The sequence below is a fragment of the Acanthochromis polyacanthus genome, chromosome 4, assembly GCF_021347895.1.
Source record: "Acanthochromis polyacanthus isolate Apoly-LR-REF ecotype Palm Island chromosome 4, KAUST_Apoly_ChrSc, whole genome shotgun sequence".
Taxonomy (NCBI): Eukaryota; Metazoa; Chordata; class Actinopteri; family Pomacentridae; genus Acanthochromis; species Acanthochromis polyacanthus.
In genome coordinates this window covers 37,902,798-37,925,287 of record NC_067116.1, presented here as the reverse complement: position 1 = coordinate 37,925,287, position 22,490 = coordinate 37,902,798, and the positions used below count along the sequence as shown (strand labels likewise).

General features: G+C 42.5%; 1 protein-coding gene across 1 annotated transcript in view; it reads left to right on the top strand.

Annotated features, from left to right (window-relative positions):
* The first annotated feature begins 423 nt into the window (after positions 1 to 423).
* Positions 424 to 22,490, top strand: part of ncanb (neurocan b) — a 191,019-nt gene continuing 168,952 nt past the window's right edge. The window contains 1 exon segment of the mRNA XM_022192043.2: positions 424 to 792. The gene's annotated coding sequence lies outside the window, so the exon portion shown is untranslated.

Sequence of the window (22,490 nt, the reverse complement as noted above, 5' to 3'; positions counted from 1 at the left end):
GATTGTGGGACCTACAGCAGGTCTGAGATGCCAAATCAAGCATTTCTAACCAAAAAAAAAAGCAACCTTTTCCTCCCTTCCCTTCCCCCAGCCCTGCATGTCATAAATTACTTCCAGGGCTCAGGACTAATAGCTGTGTGAAATAATTCATCACACTGAACAAACAATAAGTCAGGTAGGGCTCATGAATTATATCGAATTAAGCTTTTTGATGTTGGGTGATGCAGGAACTTCAGGTCTTTATGTCGCCCTCATCCTCCTCCTCATCATCCCTCCCATTCACACCATCCTCCCCCTCCTCTCTCTCTCTCTCTCTCTCTCTCTCTCTCTCTCTCTTCTCCTCTCCTCCCTCCCTCCCTCCCCTCCCTTCCTCCCTCCCCTCCCTCCCTCTCCTGCTATTTGAATAGAGAGCCTGCGGAGCGCTCTTTTGTTCAGTAGCGCTCAGCTGCTGGAGAGGTGAGCACCACTCCGGCTGCTCCTCCACTCATCGCGGCTGCTGCTGCTGCTGCTCGACTCGGCTCGTTTGCAAGAAGAGATCCGTTGCATTGCAAAGACAACACAGTCCTCCGCTGGTTTCTCTGTACTTGACACCCAGGTCTGCACCCCATCACTCCTCCGACGCACTCGCAGGGCTTTTTGTTGCTTTTTGGTTTCCTTTTTACGCGTCGTTGGATGGCTCAGCTTCCCGGTCCGTGGCGTCTTTAACCACCTGCACCGTATCACACCGACCGACGCTCCTGTGAAGCTGCAGCATCGCTCTACATTCCTGTGGACTGGAGCTCATCGGAAAAGGTGAAGACGAGTTGGTTGAGTGTAGTTTTTGAGCTATTTAGTGGCTGATTTTGCGCATGAAATTAATTTAATGTTGTTTTATGCCCATTTACACAAGAAGATGAGGGCGTTTTGCAGATTTTGTGCACTACAATCGATTTGGATTGGAGAGGAGCTTTATGTTCTGTGATTAGAATCACAGGTGAATTTTGCTACAAAAGTATAGCCACTGTAAGAACATAAAAAGCTGCTGTGGGTTTTTTGACTGAACCTCATCCGAAAAGGTGAAAGCGACTTGGTTTAGCTTTGTTTTTGGGATACTTTATGATTGGATTTGCTCATAAAGTCAATTGAAGGTTGCTTTACTCGCACTTGCATAAGAAGAAAACGGTGTTTTGCAGATTTTGTTCACTACAGTTGGTTTGGACTAGACAGGAGCTTCTTAATTCTGTTCATCTGTGATCAGAAATAAAGGTGTACTAGAATGCAAAGGTATAGCCACAGTAAGAGCATGATTCACTGATAGCAAACTGGTTTGTGCTTCCATGTAGCTGATTTTTGAACTGAACCTAATCCCATAGGTGAAGGGGACTTGGTTTGGCTTTGTTTTTGTTTTTTTGAATAAATGATGATCAGATTTGTGCATGAAGTCATTTTAATGCTGTTTTACTCCCACTTACATGACAAGAAAAAGGTATTTTGCAGATGTTGTGCACTACAGTTGCTTTGGATCGGAGATGAGATTGAAATACTACTCAAAGACAAGATCTGTGGTCAGAATTAGCTATGCAGAACAAAATGTATAGCCACTACAAGAGCATGATTGCTAATTCAGAACTGCTGTAGCTTCCATGTGGCGGTTTTTGGATTGAACCTCATCCCAAAGGTGAAGGGAGTTGATTTAGCTTTGTTTTTGTTTTTTTGATAAATGATGATTTGATTTGCACATGAAGTCAATTTAATGTTGTTTTTTTCCCAGTTGCATGAGAAGAAAAAGATGTTTCGCAGATTTTGTTCACTACAGTCGGTGTGGAGTGGACATGAGCTTTATGTTCTGTGATCAGAATTACAGGTTTAGTTTCATACAAAGGTGGCGGAGCAACGATTCAAAACTGCTCTGGCTTCCATATGGCAGATTTCTGGACGTCATCTATAAGGGGAGGATGAGTTGGCTTGGCTTTGTTTTTTGGATAATTGATGGTTGGATTTTCACACAAAGTCAGTTTAATATGGTTTTTCTCACACTTAGATGAGTAGAAAAGGATGTTTTGTGGATTTTGTACACTACAGTTGGCTTGGACTGGAGATGAGCTTTATCTCCTGTGATCAGACTTACAGGTGCACTATAAAGCAGAAGTATAGCCACTGAATAAACATGATTGACTGATTCCAAACTAGTTAATGCTTCTGTGTGGCTGATTTTTAGACTGGGACTTCATCCCAAAAAGTGAAGACAAGTTGGTTTAGCTTTGTTTTTGGGGTAGTTGATGATTTGATTTGTGCATGAAGTCAGTTTAATGTTGCTTTGTTCACATTTGCATGAGAAAAAAAGGGTGTTTCGCTGATTTTGTTCAGATCTGTGATCAGAATTACAGGTGCTCTTCAACTACAGCCATTGTAGGAGCATGATTCACTGATTCAGAATTGCTCTGGTTAATGCTTGCATGTGGCTGATTTTCATAAATCTTCACTTTACTGTGTTGGGAATTTAGCTGTCTAGAGATCTCATCTGACTTAGACATTTAAGGGTGGCTCTGTTACTATGGTAAAGTGCTTTTGTTGTTTTTCTGCTTGGTGTTTGCTCCATGAGGAAATCATCATTCCCTGTTTTGTCCTTTTGCCACCCACTTACGAGCATATTTAAGATTGCAGGTTTACTGCAGGATTCAGATCTGCCTGAACCACCCGCCCACCTCCTGTAGCTTGCTTCTCCTCGTCCTGTAAGCCTTCAGGTGAGGCGGACGGGGGACAGGATTGGGTGAAAGTCGATAGGCAGCGCTGGCAGGGCTGTCAGCGCTGTCGTGAAGCATGAGGGGAGAAGAAACCTGAGATGTTATCTTGGATGGCACTTACACTCCGTCAAATAGGCCTCTCAATTATTTCTCTAACTCTCCGCAGGAGGACCTCGAGGCTACGAGCTGATCAAAGCCGAGGAGGTCCGAGCTCGGCCACTCGGTTGAAACGAGGTTTTCTGGTTGGCTGAGGGATGTTGAGGGTGGAAAAGATAACAATGTCGGCTTTGCTTTTCTTTGTGTCTCTGTGTTTGTGTTAATTTTACAAGTGTATCGCAGAGAGAAGAAAGTTGGAGCAGAGTTGCTTCATCACCTCCTGGGAAATTAAGCAGAGATTCAACCAAGCGGTTTGCGGAATGGTTACTAGTCTTCTGCTTCCTTTCTCCTGACTCTTATTCTGTCTGTCTTATGCTCACTGAGTGTCACAGGTATTGGCACTCAGACACACAGCCGACATGGAGCATCCACAAGCTGTCCTTGGCACAAATGATCCTGCTTTTTTCTGATATTTCATCCCCGATCATGCATTTAGCCTCTGCACTGGACCTTAATGTGTAAAAGGCCGGCCTCATTCTCATTTTGTGGCACAGTGTAGCTAAAATGTTCCCTTCTCAGCGGTTGGGTAGCCATGTGTTTATGATGTTTGTGTGTGTGTTTGCTGGTCACCTCATGAGCTATAATGGCATCATCAGCTCCTGTTGTACTAATAAGCTCTGGCTTGCACATTTAACCGCCTTTTAAGTCTCTCTGCTGCATTTTTCACATCTTTCTGCCTCATGCATATTGCAAGAACGTGTCTGTGTTTGTCTTTCCTGAGCTTTCTCTCTCATATCGTCTCGCTCTGTTTGGACTCTCGCTCATCACTCCTGCCCCGGATCACAGGCTCTGCTGTTTACGCCATTGTTTCTGAAGAGGTGCTTTTCTTTTCTGTGGTGTTGCCAGTTCACTGCCCCCATTTTTCACGTTTCACTGTGTGATGAGGCGTTAGAATGGCTGAAACAATATTCCTTCAGAGGGAGGTTTCGCCGCTTCTTAGTGGCTCCACTCCAAGCGCGGTCAAGACCGGCTAAGAAGTGTTGTCACCGCACCTCGAGAAGGAGAAAGAAAAGACAGGTGAGGGAAGGAGGTGACACGCTGGGAGAATTTTTCCAGCTTTATCTGCTCTTTGCACGAGGTTGCGTTTGTCACATATTTCAATAATGTGTCTTTTCTGGCTGACTGCGCTCAGCTTAGTGCAGACACTTGTGTAGCGGGAGACATGAATGGGCAAGAATTCATTTTGCACTTGAGTAGTGTCCAAGCAAATGAATGGGAAACTGTGAATTTTTACAAGGGATTTGCAAATGGAAGACATTAATATTTCTACAATGAACCTTCTGCTGTGCTTAAAACAAACAAGCCGCCCTGGCAGGGGATGAAACAAGAAGGAGAGAGCAGCCAAGCAACTGTATCAGCACCGAGGATCTTGGGCTTGAGTTTGGCTGTTTGACTGGCGACGGCCTCCAGCTAGAAATCCTATAGCTGGTAAGAGTGTGGTGCTGTGAGTTCAGCTGTGATCCCGCTGTAGCTGATAGCTGATAGCTGATAGCTGGCTTTAATCCTCGTATTTGTGCATTGGAAAAGATACTGATTATTACTCCTCTGTGTGTTGTATTTTTTATGAAGAGTTCAGAAGCTGTAGGCTTTAGTGCATATGTTACAAATGAATGTAGCTTTTTTGGCAGAAGGGGTAGGGAGGGGATGCTGCAAGATTCCTGCAGTGAGAGAGACTAATTTACAGAGTAAGATAACCTTGATCCAATTAAGCAGCGAAAACACTCACAGCGGCCTACACGCATGTTCAATTCTGTAAATGTTGAGCGCTTTCCACTGTCTGCTCAAGTTCTATGTGGGTCCAGGGACCATGTTTGCAGCTGCAATCCACCTGGCACCTCCAGTCACCACCCAGTCGCAGGGTCTTAATAAAAGCTGCACCTTCGCTTCTCCGGAAGACGTCAGTCTGCCTGATTGACAGCTCAGCGTATCCCTCCCGCTCCTCCAAGCTGACACCAGCAAGCAGATGGAGCGGAATCTAAGTGGCCTGCTGCTAGCTTTTCCTTGGCTAATAATATAATAGTCTGGCATTAACCGTACGGTCTGACTAGGCACCACAACGTAAGACCAAGCAAATGAACGAAGCAGCGCAACGCTAGGCCATCGATGAGCAGTGGCGGCGCAGTTTATAAAGCCAGGAGGCACAGAGGCAGAAAAAATAGGTAGTTTACCACACTACACCTCCAGACGCAGCTCGTCGCATATTTCACTCAGTCACACCCCCCTCCTCCTCCCAAGCCCCAGCTTGCACCCTCTCGCACCAAAGTTAATTTAGTCAAAGGAAGCATTTTCTCTGATTAAGTATACCATAAATAAGATAATGGACATCTGGTAACAGTTTTTGTCTGCTGAATTAATGACAGGAGCACAGTCGAGTATCTCCCAGTGATTGGAGCAGGAAGGGGGTGCAGAGGGTGAATTTCTTTTATTTTTTATGCTCACCTGGCTTTTTCCCCTCTTGGCTCTTTTTTTTCTCTTTGTCTCGCCAGTTGGGTGCAAAGCCTCCTTTGTTAACGCAGTTGGCATGTCAGTAGATCTGAATTGGATTGCGTCTCTATCAATCACCATCCTGACATCCTGGGAGGAGAAGCAAATAGTACATAGCTGTTTATTTAGCCATTTTCCTGTCTGAGCTAATCCTCAGGAAATAAAAAGCTCCCTGCGGGCTCTTAATGTGGTTTCAGCACCGGACAGCTCCTGAAGAATCACCTATTTTGTCTTCCTCTGTGGTTTTTTTTTTTTTTTCCAAAACTAAAACTCACCAGAGTTTGCACATCTTCAGTCAGTTTATAAGCAAAAGCCTGCCACACTGAAGGATACCAGCTATGTAATGCTGGCATCATTGTTGTACAGGCTGTATCTGTCAGACTCTGATGAGCTGGGTAAACAGGGAGAGCTTGAGAAGCCTACAGATGGCCAATGTTTCCTCTTGTGTGCTGCAATTCCCAAAGGAGAGCTCGCAATTTTTTCTGTTCAATTTTAATTTGTAGAGCTACAAAGGAATCCCCTGGATCTGTTTGTTGTATTTTCTCAGACGGGGCAATCATAACTAAGCAAGAGGAGAAATTGACAGAAATGTATGGAAGGAGCAGCTTTTGTTACTGAGAGTGATTTCTGTCCTCTACCTGCCTGGATTCCACACAGTGGGACTATTTATGAAGCCAGGGCTACCAGTGTGATACTTATAAAGCTCTCCTCGCTAATCAGAGATCTAGCTCTGGGTTGCCGAAACAATCAGCAGGGATTTATGGGAGAGAATAGGAAAGTAGTATAATTAATTGAATCCAGAGCCTTTGCACGCCAGGTAGAGCTGATCCGCGCATGCCGACTTTCTGTCCTATATGATTGCTTTGCTTGTGCGCGCTGTGTGCAATTCACTGTTTGACTTTTGCTGCTCTTAATAATAGCAATAATGATTTTTGAGTCGCACAAAAATAAGATACAGTGCGGCCTTTCCCATCCCTTTTGTGTTTTTAAGACAAATGCTGAATGGCAAATGCTGAAAGACTGTAATGTGCAGGAGGCTTTAGTGCATAATTTCTGTGGATATTGCAGCTTCAAAAGGTTTGTTGTTGGCGTATTTTGTCATTATGAGAAAGAAAAATCAGTTCTGCCTTTCATTCTTTATCCCACCTCGAAAAAAAAGCAGGTTTCTCTAATCCTTCCGTCTCTCTCCCCGTAGGCTCAGAGCTTTGAAATCGTACTTTTCTTAAAGGTTTTTGTTGTTGTTGTGATAATATTGCCTTTTAATATTTTCACATCACTCACTTTCTGCCTTTATTTTTCTGATCATGCAGCTTGGTACATTATAATGAATTCAGACACAGGTACACATAGACACTAAGTGAGACTAAAACACAACAGCTGGTTCATGTCCTACCCTCAATAAGTAAGTCTGCTTGGCAGCAAAACCAAACCAAGTCGTCTTTTGTTGACATATGTTGCACATTTTGTAGTGAATTCCATCTGGGGTGCCTAAATACTGAAGTCAGGCTAATGCTGTCTGAGATTCCCGCTTCTCCAGGTATTTATTAGCAACACATAGAGGAATATGTTCATGTAGTTGTCACTGAAAGACTTTGTGTGGATTTTTGTTGTCTTTGTTTCCAATCCGCCTCCCTAAATGAGTTATAGAAACCAATTAACTTGCTCTTTTCTAACATGCTCACGTTGACAAGATGTTTAGGCTACTGCATATTTCCATAATGGCCACTTATCTCAGCATGATAGCATTCACTGTTTAACACTGAACACAAAGCACAGCCGATGGAAATGTCTTCCGCTTCCAAAGTAGGAACAACATTTCATGGCAGTTCTTGCAATAGTTTATCAGTTAATTCCACTCAAAGAAAAACTTGAATAAGAACCTGAAGGTGGCGCTAGAGGAAATGTCAGGGGGATTATCAAAGACATTAGGATTTGTCCTCAGGGGAACATGAATGGCAAAGTCAAATTTGGTGAATAGACGTTCAGATATTTCAAACAAATTCAGACAACTATTGCTGTTGCTTCAACAAAGACGTGCAGTCCTTCTCTGGTTATTGATTAAACCCCTAAAAAACTGATTTATGTGTATCAAAGTTACATATTTTGAAGTTCTTTTTAGCAGAATAATCCCTTCTGACCTAAAAAAATAGCTTAGATGTAACTCTAGAATGCATTCCAGCCTCTATCTCCACATGTTCCTTTGCTATTGGCTGCATCTCGAGGACACCGTGTTGTAATATTGAAATAATACAGTCATATATGTTCAAGTTGAAGCTGATTCTGCACAGGAATAACGACATGTAAAGCCCCTCTCTGCAAGCTGAGACGACTGGTTCTTGAAGTTTATGTGTGAAATCTCAAAAGTCTGAATCTGTGTTTTTAACTGCAGTTTCAAGCTGGAAATGCTCAGTTGTGGAACTGACAGCTTATTTCGCTCATGATCTGTCACCTAGCAAATAAAAAAACACCATATAAAACTAGATTTTCACTGGAGGGCGTCTTTAAGTGGAGATTCGGAGAGATGAGGGGCAGAAAGGCTGGAGGAACAGTCGGAGAGACCAGCAGCAGCTGGTTGACCTGCAGCTCTCACCAGGTGGATTTAGTCAATTGTGTCCAAAGTCAGCCTTTAGGTGACACTTGGATTTGTAGTCCGTGTGGGTTTAGCCACAGTATGAGCAAATCTGCCCCTTCAGAGGTTTTGGACTTGTGTGTATGTGCAGCTGAGTGTGTTTGTGTGAATCGGTCCAGTGGGATCCACAGATGTGCTGAGCTGAACAGAATGAGCCAGAAGATTAGAGTGAGGCCTAAAAAAAGGCTAAGTGAGAGCTACCTTCACGTGGGCAGCATTCACCTTCTTGTCATTCACAGCGAGGCTTCTCAGCTATCTATCCAGCTAATTTGTCTCATTGTTAATGTTCTCTGCTAGAAACAGCAGAGAATCATTACATCTCAGGTGCTCTCTGATTCTGGCAGATATGTCACTTCATCTCCTCCTGTGCTGCCTCAGGGGGGCCGGATGAAAAACTGGAGTCACCATCAATTGATTCTGATATGGAGTTTGTAAGGCCTCATAGTGGGTCAGATGTCCTGCAGCAGAGTTGGTAGGCATTCTGCAGTTTCTAATAAGATTGCTGATATTCCACCAAAGAGGCTTTTACATGGAGCTGTGAAGCATGCTGCCTTCAAGCTCAGAGGCATTAGAGTGGATGGTGGAGGTGGTAGCAGCTGTGCAGGTGTGTGTGTGTGAAAGTAAAGGCCGGAAACTTTTTGCTCAAGGACTGTACCTAATGTGGAGCTCAGTTTGTTAAGGGACCAACAGTTTTCGAGTAGAGAGTGCATTTATTTTGGCCAGTGTCTCCTGCATTGTTCACAAGAAAATTGCATTTTTTAAAAAAGAATAATTTCCATCCAAATTGCTTTTACTGCTATTCCTCAGCGCATTTCTCAAAACAAAGAAAGTAAAAGCGCATTTGTTTGCTTTCCCGAATCAGGAGAAAAACTCACCCGGTCAGCCCATAGTGCCGCTGAATGGTGGAGGTCAGTTTTTTTTCGTGGCTGCTGATTTTAATGTACTGAGACTGTCAAACAATTACCGTTTTGTGGCGGCTGCACAGCTGCTCTGCAAGGAAAATTCCCCTCGTGGACAGGGTAGCTTTTCCCGTTCCGCTCCGCAAATTCAGAATGAACTGCCGGGTTGCGTACCACTTTCTGTTTTGTAATTAAACTGTCACACTGCAAAAATTAATAGAGAAGAAAATGCGGCGTGGAAAATGGCAGAAAATGAAGAGACTTTGCCCAGTCACTCAGTCATTAGTCAGGCAAGAATGATACTAATCAGCTGACTGTGTTGTGGGTGAATATGTGAGAGAACACAAACATCTGCTGTCGGCCTGATGAGTGCTCTCTTTTCTCTCTCCTTTAGCACTAAACCACAATGAACTATGTCCCCTTGTGTCCTTTCCCTTTAACATTTCTCTGGATTTTTCCCTCAGCTGTAATTAAAGAGACCGTCTGTCTGACTTTCTGTCTGTCCTAATAATTACTCTTGGTGCAGAAGGGATGGAGCCCTCCGCTTTGCTCCTGGACCTCTTTGATAAATTTGGCAACGGCTCCAGAACTGTTGCCGGGGCACCTCTAGTGACTGCGAATGCCCGTGACTTGGTTTGTGTGATAGAGAGCTTGGGTGCGAAAGCGCTGCTATCGCATCCCCAAGCGCCCGACTCTGTGCGGAGATTGATTGGAGGCCGCTGTCCGTGATGGATCATCCTCTGCATTGGGACCGTTGGCCGAGCTGTCCGACCGCTATCTGTCACCGTGCACGGGGCTACTGCAGCCGCACTGAGGGCCCGGTGTGATTATGTGCGCACTTTCATTAATAAATAATCAGAGCTTTTGCTTATCATCTTGCCTTTCCTCGCTTAATCCCCAGAAAACAGCCTAGAAAACAGAGCTTGCTTGCTTTTGTAATCGGAGGAAAAATGGCTCTTTTCACTGATGTCTGGGACTCTCATATGCTCGACCACCCACTTGCTTGCCGCTGTTTTTCATGGACACACGCGTGCAAGCCCTTCTCCAAACTCCCAGCACAGCACAGCACAAGGATTTTCTAAGCTCGGAAGGCTGCATCCACCTCAGGCGGTAGAGGGCCCGGGCTCTAATTGGGCCTCGTCTTAGCGTGACCTTCATTGTTTTGACAGAGAGGGTATCTGAGGGAGACACTCCAAAGCTGGGGTTTATCTGCTCCCCTCTCCTCCCCTGTCCTCTCCATGTCAAACCACCAGGCTCGGCAGTGGAGGAGGCATGTTGGAGGAGCCATTAGCTGCCTCCCAACCGCTTTTCCCAAAAAGGGTCAAAAGCTGTCTGAAGCTGTGGAGTGGATGTTTTAGCACTCACCTCGGTGGGCAGCCTGCTTGTGTGTGTGTTTGTGTGTCTCTCTTTCGAACTATATTGTATTTTAGTGTTGTCTTCGGCTATGGACAGTGCAAGACGAGCTCCGAGAATTGCAAGAGATGTGTTCAAATAGCGAGTCAGCTCATTTCAGCGCTGATGTGACTTTACCAACTGAGCATTAGCAGTCAAGCTGTGTTGTGCCTTCAGGTGTTCTCATAGGGATGGAAAAGAAAATACTCCGGCCGCACTGACACTGATTTTAAAAGCTCCCTTGTGATTTATTAGGAAAACATTTCTTTAGACCACCCACCATCACTTCACTGCCTCGGAACTTATGGATACCGAGAATACTGAGCGCGCACTCGCTCGGGCTCCGAGTAACAGGAGAGCAATTTGGAGTGGATTTTAAGTGGCAGTGGAGGTTCACAGCGGATCATTAGATATTCTCTTCGCTCAGTGCATTAGGAAATGTGTTTGTTGTGGGTAGTCATGGTGCTACAAGCTTCATTATGTGGAAATCCTTTTTTTCTGCCTCCTTCTTCTGCCTCCTCCTCCTCCTTGCACGTCTTCTTTCCGAATCAAGGTCACAATTGAACTTTGGCAGCATTTAAGAGGCCGATCCTACAATCACGCTTCTTGATTGGGGTGTTTATTCTTAATTAGGAATCTCAGACAGGACAGCGTTTTCAACAGCCCATCACCAAAACGCCGCCGCAATCACAGGGTTGTCATTTCTCATGTGTTGCTACAAAACAGCCTTAATTGGCTCCTGTTATTCCCTAGACCACACTGCTGTTGAATAGCTGCTCAGGATTAATAGCACTCTTTCTTAATGTGGACTGAAATTAGCGCTGTAAATGAAATCTCAAGATTGTGATTGGCTAGAGGGCTTTTATAAATGATGTTTTTTGGGGGGTTTCGGTCTTGCTCCAGTTCGCTCCACGTTTCATGCACCCCCTGGCCTGGCTGGCTTAATGTCTGGCCTGTGCTTTATTTAAACTACCCACCTGTGTGCCATCCAGCAGCAGCAGTGTATGTCCAAGCGGCTATTACCTTTTTTCTTCCCTCAATCCTGGAGCCGAGGCTGCTCATCTCGTCAGAGCCGCGGATCCGACTGCCAGCTCCTCGGCCTCCGGTGGCATCTGCTCTTTGCATTGGCCACCAGATAAATGAGGTGTTTGCTTTTCTTTGGCAGAGTGGTACTTTTTCGGAAGGTCAGCGAGGGTGGCTTCGCTGGGGAGAGAGAGCTCTGTTGATGCGACTCTCGGCTCAGCTCTTTTAAAGGACCGGCCTTTCTGAACGTGTTAGCCCATTAACCACAAATCATGTATGCTTTAGGTCACTGCCAACCATTTCCCAAAGCTGCCTCCAAGTATTTAGATGAATTTCCTTTCCTTACCTTCCCTGCGGCGGAATGGTTTTACTTCAGTACAAGATGAAAATGAACCCAGGGAGACCTGAAATTTCCTGACAGAGATCAGTAATCACCAGAGTGAACATTTAGTCCACTTAACCTCTCTGTTGTAGTATGGTAATGCAGATTTGGATCCAACCTTTTGTTGGTGCATTTAAAGAGATTTCAGCATTCAAGATTTGCAGCCACTGTAATAATATACCAGCATGTGGTCAGTTTGTCTTTAAGGCTTTTTCTGATAAACATAGTCTTCTGGTTTTAATACTTTTTTACCCTGGTTTGCAAGTTTAAGTGTGACAGCTTCCCCAAGCCTCCATTCACACAAGATTTCTCCCAGGAAGATGAGTAATTTTAATATTGCCTGCAGTGATTAAACAGAGCTGCATCCCAGATCATTATCAGATGATTTGTTGTAATGTCAGCTGCAGGTTACACAGTTTTGTTGGTTCACGTCCAAGTCTATCACAGGCCACTTATTGTAATTTTAAAAGTTCAAAATCCCACCTGGAATGATGCCGTTAAATTATCAACAACCACTGAGAATATTTTGTCCCCCTACTCCCCTGCTCTGTGTTAATCCCACCTGCATGACGGTTCACTCTGAATACTAAGTAACGTTTTCATGACTTTTGAGAGTTTCTGATGCAGAATTGCATTCTAAACTGACATGAACATCTCCAGGCATTATCAACCCATATCATGTCTATTATAAATGGCCGAGCAGGGACTTCTTCCATCTTCTGGTACGGTGGAGGGCACGTTATCGTCCATTCTGGTCATTGATAAATGGGAAAGGAACCCTGCTAATGTAGGCAACGTCTTGTGTGAATAAGTGCATGCAAAATCTCTTGTGCTGTCGTCACCCTGGAAAACCTCAGTCTAGATGTTTTACGGTAAATGCAGCCACAGAGTGTATTTTAACCCAAACCATGAACCTTTTTTAAACCTAACCAGGTAGTTTTGGTGCATAAACTTAACCAAATAACTACACAGAATGACACAAAGTTAAAAACAAAAGTCAAAACAAGAGACTTAAGTCAAAAAATAATAATATACTATTGGTCCAACATGGGAATCAAATTCGTGTTTCAAAATTCACTGACTTATGCAACCTCCAAATGTGGCTTTTTGGTCCTCTTGATAAGTGCAATATTGGACTTTTATCACCAGTAAATGAGAGAAAAACAGTCTTCTGAGCCTGCTAGAAGGTGGTAGAGATCCCTAGTGGCCCATATCATGCATGATAATAGACTGGATAGTATGATTGCATCAAGTATTATAAAATATACCAGTTCTTAGCCATGCTCAGGCATCAGACTGTATTTTGTGTTTCCTGCAAATCAGTGCATACTAACATTGGTGAACCAGGTAAACATTATACCTACAAATATCGGCGGGTTAGCTTTGTCATTGTGGATATCTTAGCATGCTAATGTTAGCATTTACCTCAAAGGGCCTCTGTGTCCAAGAGCGACCTTATTAGCAGACCAGTATGATGTTTCAGATATAATTCACATAAGAAAGTGCTCTGTAGCAAACTCTGACAAACAGTAATAAAAGTCAAATCACGGCTAAATACATGTGCATTTTCATTAACTTTGAAAGGAAGCTGGGTGCAAAAGGATAAGCTTTAAAGGAAAGAAAAACAGCTGTGATACTTCCCTAGATACCTGATGAACATCCGACAAACCCAAATGTTTATTCTATAATGTCATACAGCCGGAAACAAGACAGTGTGCAGGAGGTTTTCAATTTATATTCGGGTTTCAAAGCTGTGGTGTAATTATCATGTACAGATATAATGTAATCCACAGATTTATAATTTTCTTGTGATTAGCTCTAATTCTCTAATTCTTGTAATTAACTGTGGGATGGAGACAATCTGCTGACGAGCACACAGTTGTGACAGACTTCATGTATCCGTCAGCTATTTCTTTTTTCTGTGTTTTCTGGCATTTTTTGCTGTAGCAAGCTGACGGGGAATGGCATGAAAGCAAAGGTCTCTGGCTACAGCATTTTGAAATGAAAAGAAATACAAAGAAACATGCACGGTTGAGGGGAAATGCTTCCTGCTAATGGATCGACCTGGATAAAGCAAAATAATCCAGCGTTTTTCAAAGAAATGCCAGAAATCTTTCTGTTGTGCCAACATTTTCAATCAGCACATCCTCTCTCGGTAAACATATATATTCTCGCTCTCTTTCTTCTCAGTGCTACATCAACCCTCTATTTGTTCTGTTACCCACGGCTCCACATCCTTCTCCTCCCAGTTCCGAATCTTTCAATTAAACCTTCCGGCTGATCATTCAAGCTTGCTCAAAGCTTGCTCCCGGCCCCCCGTCATTCTGCTGCACCTCGGCGTGGAAGTGCGTTCTGAATTAGCGCCAGGTGTTTGTTTTTCCTCTCTCGGTAAACAATGTTTGATGAGTTAAATTAGCTTCCCCTTCTTCTGAGAAGAGGCACGCTGTGGGAGTAATAGTGCAAGGGAAGAGGTGGTGAGTTTAAACATAAGAAAACAAAACTAGTGACGAACCGCTTGAAGCTTCAGATTCATTCATGGGGTTCATGGTCAGGCTGTCGGCTTTGATTAGCTTTTTGTTAACTATTCATTCTTTGCGGCTCTTTGTGGCCTCCTTTTGTATTTTTTTTTCCTCAGGTAACATATTTTTTAAATCTCTCTTGGTCTGGATGTAGCCTCGGTTTTGCAGCCAGCTTCCACTGTGACTCATTATGTTGGAGCGCCTGAGCTTTCATGTTCGTTGTCATTAATTATGCAGCGCTTACGCAAATAATGAGCTCATAGCACTAACATGGGAACTTCTTGTCCTTATTTTTTTGTTTGAGGCTCTTTCGTACCACAAGGGAGCCACTTCAGTTTGTAAGATAACATTAGCAACATTTTACAAAGGCATGTAACTCTTACAAATGTCGAAATAATATAAAAACTGTAGTGGTTGGGTAATTACAGTATCTTCTAATGATTCAATACATGCATAAATTATTTCTGAAAACATGATGTATGTCGCTGTTGTAAAGTCAAAATTCAAACTAATGGGACCTAAAACCTTGTTTGAGTCACTGAAATTTTGTGCATAAGCTGTATATGTAAAGTCAAATGATAAATCCAAACTGTCACTTAACAATGCCAAAAAGAAGAGAACTGCAAGATGACAAGAAGGAAAGCTGTTGCTAACTGGCTTGGAATCAGAAAACAGCTTTCCATGACAAACTTAAGAATACATCACGGAGTTGAAAGCAGAGTGATCTAAAGATAGTGAGTTAGACCACTCTGCTTCCAATCCCTTCATATATACATATATTAAAAAAATCTAATTAATTACAGGCATTGGAATTATCAATTTATTATAAATCAATTAATCACATTTTTCTCAAATAGCAATATTTGATACAAGAAGTTAAGTTTTTCAGTTCAAATACATTTTTGGTTGCCAGTTGAATCAATAAATAGATAAATATGTTTGCAGTTTAAAATGTATAGAAATTACTGCAATTTTAAAATGAGACATGTAGAAAAAAGTGATTTTGATTATATAAAGCCAGGATTTAATTTGGTTAAAAAGGACTTTCAAAAAGTTAAAAATCCACAGATTCATTCTGTTTTCATAGTTTGTGTCTGATAAATAGTGTCATTTTGATGGTTCTTTTTTATTTAGGAATATACATTTTATTTTTAAACAAAAATGTTTTTTTTTTATATAAATTATAAGTTTAGAATTAAATCATTAAAAGACAGACATTTTTGTGGTCTAAGTTATTACTCCACTGAGGCTCCACCTCCTTGGCAGTGTAATAACTTAAACCACAAAAATGTTTGTTTTATTTATATTTATCTGCATTTTTCATCTGTCTGCTACATTCACAGATTACTGCAAACTCAACGTGCAATTATCGCCATTATATTCAACATTTTCAGACTTTTTGTAAACTCAAGCAGTGTCTTGAAAAGCGGTCTATTATGGGATGGCTACACTGTTACCATCGGTAGCAGGACTGTCGTAGCTAATGTTAGCTCTGGTGCTAACAGCAACATGTTTTACACTGAGGTGATACCGTCGGCTTAAAGTGCAGCGGTGATCAGAAAGCTCTTTGTAGCGCAATTTGCATACAAGCTGCCATCAGGAAGATTTTAAAATAAAACGATCTGCCCAACAAGCTCAGTGCGTCTCATCTTCCTTCACTGTTCACCAAACTTTCTTGTGTGCTGACGTCACTCCTGTGTATCTTCTTCATGACTCGCAAACAGACTTTATGTTCATTACCGCCACCTACTGAGCTGGAGTGTTCATCAGTGTTACTGGTGTGCCAGAAATAAGGGAACCGAGAAAGGTGTGATGAAATGCGTTGTTTTTAAATGCATTATTTCTGTAATTAATTAATCGAAATTAAGGCATTCACGTCCCATCTCTAACATATATACAACCAAACTAAATAATCTGCCAACACTAAAGCCTTGATATCAGCACACCCACTACCTTTCCACTCCATCATTCTCTCTTTCCATATCTCAGATACTCTGATGCCGTATCGCACATGTCAACACACCCACCTGTATTATCTTCTGCAGATGCACTGCACCACACCGGCTTTGGCACTCCTCTTCCACAGTCTCTACCTCAGACAAGTAGTATTTTCCTTGCCCCACAGCGTGGCACATCCCACCTCCTTGACTTCCTCCGCTGTCAGCTGATAGCAGGGATTCTTCTTGTAGCTGTCGGATTGGATTAGGAGAGACAGATTTTGGAGGTAGAAAATGTCCAGCCCATATCTGGACCATTTTTTTCATCTAAATATTATATATGAAAGATTAAAACGATGTTACCTGGCAAGTTGCATTAAGGGAGTTGGAGTGATATCAAATGAAATAACAGCCAAAAGACTCATGAGTTTGGGGGCAACTCTCCAAATTCACTTCCTTTATCCTTAAAGGGGTTTTCCCTTCTATTATAAAACGTTGATACAGCACCTAAATGGTTTCATGCCCTGGAGAGAAAGGATAGAACATTGGCCTGAATAAAAGTGGAAGTTGCCATGTATTGTGGAGCTAAACAATTAAAAGTTCAGATATTGAGAGTTTGCGAGTCTAGCATGTGACAGCCATCTTTGAGCCTAACAAAGAGGGATACAGCTGGAGAACCACAGCTAACCGGTTTGGAATCAGCAAAACAGTCCTAAGAAGCAAACACAGAAAGAAAGAGACAAAAAACATTGGTCACAATAGAGTACTATTTCTTTTTCAAAAGTGTATATAATCTTAAAATTATCAAACAATTGTGAATCATGTGAATTTAGCAGTAATATCTGTTCCTACATACACATTTGTACCAATTAAAGGCCTGGATCTTACTGCAAATGAGGCACATTAATGGACACATATGAGAGAGGAATCCATCTTCTCATGGATCTCTCAGCAAGAAGGCAACAGAACTTGTACAGCTGAGGACAAAATTATGAAAATTGAAATTCTTTTCAACATTTCCCAAGTCCTGTTTAACAGAGCAAGGATTTTTAACACTGCTAAATATATGAGTTTTAAATATGTGAGTTTTAGTTCTAACGCTTCTATCATTTTTTTTGCACACAGAAGCAAACTTATTTCACAAAGCTCTCAAAAAAATACCAAAGTCAAACTTATTAGCCACCCTGAAGCTAATAGTCAGTTATGTTTTCGTTTGCTGGTTAACAGCCTGCATATGTTTGGTGTAGTTTTCAACAAGTTTTATGATGTCTTCTAAAGAATCCCAGTCCATTGTTTTTAAAACTCCCTCAGATCTGATGGTGTTCTGGCATCAGCCCAGGTCTTCGATTCAGCCCACAGACTTTCTGGGTGACTCAAGGCAGAGCTCTGTACAAGCCTGTCAATAATTTTGGCTTTTTGGAGTTGTTTTTGCACCAGAAGTGCCAAACACTTCAGGTTGCTAAATGACAAACTGAAGGTCTTCTCTCAAAATCTGCTCATTTTCCTCTTTTTGATTCCTTACACCCTGACGAGATTCCTAAATCTGGACGCACTGAAGCATCCCCATAGAATTATAATACCACCGCCATGCTTCACTGTGGGGTCAGTCTTCTTTCTCCCAACACAGACACCTCTATGACCAAAGAGCTTTAGTTTTGTGTCATCTGACCAAATGATATGCCTCTTCTTCCAGGTTGTCCCCAGCATACTTCAATCTGTCAGCCTGTGTCATAGCCAGATGTCCAAATACTTTTGTCCACATAGTGTAAGTTGTTCTACATTGTGTGCATTCAAAGCTAATCTGCAATGTTACTGAGGTTCACAAGCTCAGTGCATTAGTAAGTTAAAGCACATCATTTGTACCACAGTGGTTCCCGCCATGGCTCAATGAAAAGATAAATTCTTAAGGTTATTGTTGATATTGAACCTGGTAGGTTTCAGTTTGTGTGAAATTACCGTGTGCAAATAAAAATAATGTGTTTTCTAAAGAAATATCTAGAAATGCTTTGCTAAAAATCCCTTCCTCTGTTAAGAAATGCCTAATTACGAATAGAATTTCCATAGGAGCCCAATAATTTTGTCCTTTACTGCATTTTGACAAATGACAAGCTTATTCCTGTCACTTGCTGCACCGTTCTGTCACATTTCACCTCCTTCACTGTACTTCCATCTCTGTCTCACAAGATTCTAACACTTCGATGTTGTGACAAAGTTCCTCTCCGTCAGCTCTTATGATATGTCGCGAGCCGATTCTGACACTTTCTCCTCGAGTGTGCGAAGCCGAATGTGCTAAACTTGAACTGCTATCAAGGTCACACTGCAAACACCACAAGTAAGAAAATGTGTCCCTTTCGTCTTTTGTTTTCCACTTTAACCCTCCTCCTGAGTTCATGTTTTCCTCAAGCAGGTTTGTCTGCCATCACTCACCAAGTATTATCAGAAGAGAAGGACAGATCATGTCGAAAAATATCCAGAGTGCTATGCTATTTTGAAATGTGATTTAACTAAAAAGACATTTTATGGAATTAATTGAACATGTGTGAAGCAGCTATTAAAATTAAATGTGTCCCCGGGCTGCCAGCGCCGCATCTGGGGAAAGACAGGTAATGGGGTTGGATGAGAGGCAGCCATTGTTTGAACAGTTGGCTGCTCTGACAGGATCGCATCTATCAGGGCTCGATGGGCGACGGCGGGTTACCAGGTACGAGCCCGGAGAGAGCGAGAGACGAGGCCCGCGCTGATAAACACACACTCGCAAATATTGGCCCCAATATTTAACCCATCATCGCTTGTGAAATATGAAAAACGCGATTTGTTTTTCCTGGAGGCAATTGCCGAACCACGTGTGCGATTTTTTTTGCCTCGGTCGTTGTAGTGCGACTTATTACTGGATGCATGACTCCACCTCGGCGTCGCGGATCATGCCTGTAAAGTCCCACCACAGTGGTAATGCGGGAGGACAGCCGAGAGCCTGTGGCTGTGTGTGGTTGTGATGAAATGTGTAATTATCCAAAGCAGCCTAACAAACTGATGCAGGTGCACGAGAGATGAGGGGAAATGAGCCAGGAGAGGGGTGAGCGAACAGCAGAGGAGAGAGGAGAGAAGTTTGCGTAGCTTGAAAATTCAAGGTTGATCCGGTTTTGTGCAATCATGCAGTGATATTTCGCTGCTTTATCTCTATGTCAGATCCATATGCGAGGCTGTACGCTCTCTCGACTGTTTGATTCCGGGCACGTCGCATTCAGGCTGTTGAGAATAAATAGCAAACAGGGGTAGGAGTCTACAGTATGAATCAGCCGCTTTGTTTTCCAAGAGTCCAGGTGGAAGAGGTGGAGGTTAACATCACCGATCAGGGTAATTAATTGCTCCAATTTAGTCATTAAGCGTTGACTTGGAAGTGAGCGCTGACACCTGCAGGGTCTCCGAGCGAAGAGAATGAGAGCAGAAACAGTGGAGCACAGTAAGAGGAGGGAGGAGAGTATTGACCGCATCGGTGTAAGAAGTACATAAACAACTTCAACAATTAATCACATTTAATTATGCTCGAGAAATAAGCAATGCTACTGCAAGAAAAAACACATTGATTTTCAGTGCAGCTCATTCTAACCAAAGTTATGGGAGTTCATGGGTGGTTACTGTGCGTTGTGTGATTGTTGTTGCTGAGGTAAATTCTGACTAGGCGTGAGACCTTCGCTGGGTCTACCGAGATGCTCATCAGTGATCCCACAGAGAGGGAGGAACAGGGCAGGAAATTGGAAGGCGAATGAAACAACAAAAAGAAATACAGCGGAGCAAGAGAGCAATGTGGAAGAAAGAAAGTCAAGGTAAAAAGAAAGAACTCCAAAAGCTAGCAAAAGCCAGATAAATAAGCAAAATGGCACATTTATTGAAGATGATGGAACTGATAATCTGCTCAAGGACGTTCACATCAGAGCCAATCATGTTAGTTCAGTTCACTGAAGAAGTGCAATTATAAAATGACACTTTCGCTTACTGATTGGATTTCTGACATTGGACAAAGACCTTTTTGTTAAATATTTTATACATTTCTTCCAAAACATCCTCAACAAATGCCTCCTTACACCTCCTCTAAGTTATTCCGTTTCCCTAAATTTGAGAAAAAATCCGACAAAGAGGTGGAAAACGAGAAGACTATTCCAAGCTGCAACTAGCAAGCATCCACACCTCTAATGATCACCAATGTCTGCTGAAAACAAAACCCTGCTTACAGGCTTTGAGCTAAGCTAAGCTAACCTCCCATTGACACAAAGCAAGGCGAGTTTATTTGTTTAGCACATTTTAACAATGAGACAATTCAGAGTGCTTCACATAAAACATAAAAAAGCATCAAGGCAGACGTGTAAAAGAAACATAAAGCAATCTAAAAGTGACATTTAAATGACAGTTAAATAGAGACTAAAAGGGGAAGATGAAACGGAAAAAGTTAGAGTGCAGTTTAAAATATTCAGAAGCCTCAGATTTAGTTCAATGGAAGGCGGAGCCAGACAGTAAAAGAACTGAGAGTTGAAGCAGAAATGCAGTTTTCTGGGAGTTTTTTCAGATATGTGCTGTATAAAGAGACGCGAAAAGTGGTATCAATTTTCTCATTCAAAGACCCGTTTGTGGTGAAAATCACAATCTTACTGTGTTTACATTCCCATGTGGGGCCTTTTATAAGCTGGGAGACGTATCCTGAGGGAAATGACACAAATTCTAGGTTTTCAGGTGTAGAAAACGCTTCCTCTTCAGAATCCAGTTGTGCTATGTGGCTGAATGATCATACTATAACAACTTGCCATTGTGTATTACTGAGTAGTTTTATAGTGTTTGTGGTGAGCTGGTGTGCTCAGGATGCAGCGAGTGTGAATAAGTGGCTGGAAAGAGAAGTGAGGACTTTATAAACCTGCTTTTTTAAAAGAAACAATGACTTAAAGTGACATCTAGATCGTTTTAAGGCGAGAAGGGATCATTTTTATGGAGAAAACTTCTAAAGATGTTTGGTACTTTGATGAGTTTTTAGGGGTTGAATCAAAAACCGGAGACGTATGCGAGAAGAGCATTTATTTCCCCCCAAAACTTGGAGATATTTAGACTGAAGAAGTACAGATGGAAAAGGAAGGAGATGAATGGCTAATTTAAATGGTGCAGTAAGTAAGGTGCCATCCAGAGAAATAGCCTCTCCATCTAGGGCTGTTGTATACAAGTGGGTTTTCATGTAACAGATGGTCCAAAGCGAGGCCGGCCCGATAAAGAAGACAAAAAAGTTTAACTTCACGCATCACTTCTCCTCCTAAATCACTTCCAACTCTCCTAATCTTTTCTTCTACTCCTTTAGTCTTCTTGGCCCTTTCTTCTTCCTCCCCTTCCTTCCTCGCTTTCACTGCTGCTCGAGCTCCTTCACCTGCTCTCATTGTCTTCACATGTTCCCTCTCTGATGCTTTGTAAACCCAGTGTTTGCCTGTTGTGTTCCAGCGTTGAGTAATTACCGCACAGGCTGGAGGAGGTTACGTTGGCACCACCAGCTCTCCTCCTCTGTGATATTCAAATGAGCCTCTTTGCGTCCTCGTTTGTCATCAGTTCAATGGCGCGAGTGGGGTGTGTGTGTGTGTATATGTTTGTGTATACATGCGCATGTGGCGTCTAATCTCTTATTTAGAGTATCACACGAGAAAATGCATTAACATCAGTCGGGTGAGAAATTAGAAATGGGGCTGATTAATTCCCAGCAAAGAAAAAAAAGGAATTAAAGGGCGCCTCCCTGCCATCGTCTTTGTAAAGGATTTACCTGCAGCGTGATTGAAGGTGGCTGCCACCGTCATTAATAATCAGCAGCCTTCAGGAAAATTCATGCCGCCATGTGCCGCTCGGTTCAAAACACTTAGCCATTACACATGACACCGAGGGGCTTGATATATGATGGGGTAATTGCCCTGCACTCTCGCACCCACAATCAAGACCATTAAGCTTTTATCAAAAAGATTAGAAGAGCAAGTTAACCAAAGTGGCGGCTCGTCATAAAGCTGCGTTAGAAATGGGTGGACACCTACAGTTGGGTTCTGCTTCTATTTGTTTGCTTTGTATTGTTAGAAGCTACAAACCGTGCACTTCTCTGTGGGACCTCTGTGTGTTACTGAGAAAACACTCTGTTGACTCATCAAGAAGAAACAGCATTTCTAAATGAACTGCAATGACTCTGCAGAGCTGAGACTGTTCTCATTTGCTCAGCTCACAGAGTAGAACTTTCTCCCCTTCTTCTTCGCCTTCTTGTCGAAATATAATAAATGTGATCAAATTTACAGGCTGCTAACGTTGTTCTCCACTGTAAAGCAGGTTAATTTGCTTCCAA